We start from the raw sequence: 3474 nt of genomic DNA on the forward strand, positions 1-3474 counted from the left end.
TCAACCACCAATATAATTTACTAAAACTTTTTTTATAATGATAGAATTTTACTCAGACAATTATCTTATTTTAAATTCAATCATTAACGCACTTGAAAATCACATATAATACATTTTTCTTAATTCCTCTCTTTTGTAAAATTAAATTTATAGTACATGATATGTAACACGTGTCATATATTTTCCTTTATCACAATTCACACACTTATTTGTTATTTTTACTTTGTTTATTTTATCACTTAAGTATAATACTTTTAAATCTTTTTCCAATAATTTTTTAATAATTGTTAGAAATTGTTCGTATAAATAAGAAAGGCTAAACTATATTTCTACAATTATTGTTTTTCAGAGAAATTGAAAAATTATATTATATAATTATCAAATATTACAATAAATTTGAAAAACTATATTTCCATAATTGTTTATAATATCATATCCAATTTAATAAATAGTGGATACTTACAAAATAATGATATTGATAACAAATGAAAGAAAAAACATTGATTATTAAAAAAATAACTAAACCCTCAAAATGATTTTTATCGGTTTGACATGAACGGGAACAAACTTTTGGGGACATGTTTCATCCCTCCAAAACTTATATATATATATATATATATATATATGGAAAAGAGGACCTATCAGAATAATCATTCTTATCTAATAGATTAAAATTAAAATATTTTAAATTCAAATTAAAATTTCATTTAATAATAAAATATTTAAAAGATTTAACAAATAAAAAATTAAATATTTTAATTATTTAATTTATATCAATATCATCACTACAACTATTATTATCGTTACAACCATTATCATAATTATCACCAATAGCAACAATGACAATAATGTTGGTGTCGACAACAATGGTGATAACGATAATCATGTTGGTGATGATAACAATGGTAACAACGACAACAATAATGGTTATGTTGGTGGCGACAATGATGGTGATAACAACTATCATAATGGTGATGGTTGTGGTAATGATGTTGACGTAAATTAAATCTTTAAAATATTTGATTTTTTATTTGATAAATCTTATAGAAATTTTATTATTAAATCAAGCTTTCATTTTAATCTAACGGATGAGAATAATCATTCTTATTCTCACTTAAAAAAATTATTATATATATATATATATATATATATATATATATATATATATATATATATATATATTAAAAAGTTGTGTTGAAAGTAATTAATTGCATGCGAGCTTTGTAATTATATGTGATCACATAGCTAGAACTTTGTTATAGAACAAAAATAGAGGAATGGTTGAAAGCATGATATTGTTAACAAGTGGAGTATTTATACATATGCCATTATAAAAAATACATTGGAATTTGGACTTGATTAGTCTAATGGATTTTTTTTTACATTTTTTATTGTTTAAAAAATATTTTAATTTTAATTTTATATGTAAAATTAGTAATTTTTTAAAATTTATTATTAATTAATTAGTTATTCAAAAAATTATATTTAAATAATTAGTAAAGAAGAAGAGAAAATTCCAGCCCTTCTTTCAAACCGTTCTGGATCAGTCCCTGCTGTTACATTGTATAAAAATAAATAAAATTAAAAGTTTTTTTGTTAACCTGGTTGTTGTAGGGCACCTGTACATGGATGAGAGTACTGTTAAATAATACCACGTTAATGCACTTATTGTCGTTTAATAAGCAATGTTTCGTGGTTGGGCTTGGAGATCAATGGCTTGATTAAGGCTCCACGTGCGGTGTAGTTGATTACTCATATTCATTTTAAGGTTTAAGCCATAAAGACAGTGGTGGCTGGAATGGGACCCAAAATAAGGAAAATGAAAAATAAAATACTGAAAGAGTATGAGTAACCAAGAAATAAAAGATAAATCTAGAGGATCCCATCTCAATCAATCATTGTCTCTTTAATCTTTAATTACCCTTTCTTCAAATTATTTGATTAATTCCCTTCTTTTACCTCATTTCTAATTTAATTTCTATTTTCTACAGCTTCAACTGGGAAGTTGTCACGCCATATTATTATTCTTTTTTATAAATTAATTTTAACTACAACTTGTAGAGATTAATTTTTTTAAATCAATCAATATAATCTTAAATTTATAAAAAAAAAAGGTTAAATTCTTCAAAATTATCTTTATTGAAAAATTTATTAATTCTATTAATTATTTTTCACCTTAATTATGAGTGTGTTTAAATAAATAATCAAATGTTTAATTATAAATTTTTAAATAATATAATAATATATTCTTGTTTATATTTTGTGAAAGAAATTAAAGATAACTTTATTATTTAAAGTGTCTTTTATTTTGTGTAAGACAAAATTTTAATTTTTCATTTTATATTGTTAATACTTTTTTTTTGGTAGGCCATATTGTTAATACTTGTGTCACATGCATTCCGGTCTAATTACCAAAGAGTTGCTATAACTCTCCCATGCCTAGATGAACAACACATGTTGCCATGCCTAGATAAAACTAGTCCATCACTGTAATTATATAGTAGTGTATGTATACTACAGGGTTTAGTAAAGATAAGCTCTAACTAAGATGTGCATTTTATTTCTTTTTTTGTAAATGTCACTAATACATTATTTTAATTCCATAGTGACTAGTGTAGTCTAACCCATTTTTATCTGGAACTTAATTCCAGTTGTGCTTGTGATTTGTATCACAATTAACTAGCTAGATTCAAAATCCTTTTATACTTAATTGGAGCGATGAACTTTTCTTGCTTTTTCTTTTTCTTTTTCTTTTCCAAAGCCAAGCCAACGATTCATGGTACATTTTTTAGTCCTATTTCACATGCAACAATTTACTCTTTCATTTATGAAAAAACGAGCCAATAATAGTTGTGAATATTAATATATGGCTCATGCATTGCTTCCATAGCTGAGGACTCAATCACGTTACGATCGTCTGCATATATGCATGTTCAAGTCACGAACAAATTAACACTGTTGTAACCACTAACCACATGCTTAAATGGTTATACATTAATCAATACATAACAAACAGTTCCACGTGTGAGTTTATTAAAAGCATTAAAGCAACATTTCACCAGCACTACAAAAGAAAATATAATGAAAATGTATTCATTAGGTATTAGAACCATCTCTATTAGTTTAACATTTATCTAATGAAAATTGATTTTTAGCAGAAAAATAACTGTAAATATTAATATTATATATGCTAATGATATAGTATATTTTTCTATGGTAAAAATATGTTAATTTAAATAACACTTTGCTTAAATAATTTATTTAATAAATTCAAGGCTCAAGTTTAACTTATTGTTATATATATATATATATATATATATATATATATATATATATATATATATATATATATATATATATATATATATAAATTAATAGATCTTTTTAAAAGTTTGACTTAGCTTATTAGACTATTTAATGTTAAAACTTTTAAATAGGTCTGACCTATTCCTAAATAGGTTAGTTAGCTAATAA

Source organism: Glycine max, chromosome 8 (genome assembly GCF_000004515.6).
Source record: "Glycine max cultivar Williams 82 chromosome 8, Glycine_max_v4.0, whole genome shotgun sequence".
NCBI lineage: Eukaryota > Viridiplantae > Streptophyta > Magnoliopsida > Fabales > Fabaceae > Glycine > Glycine max.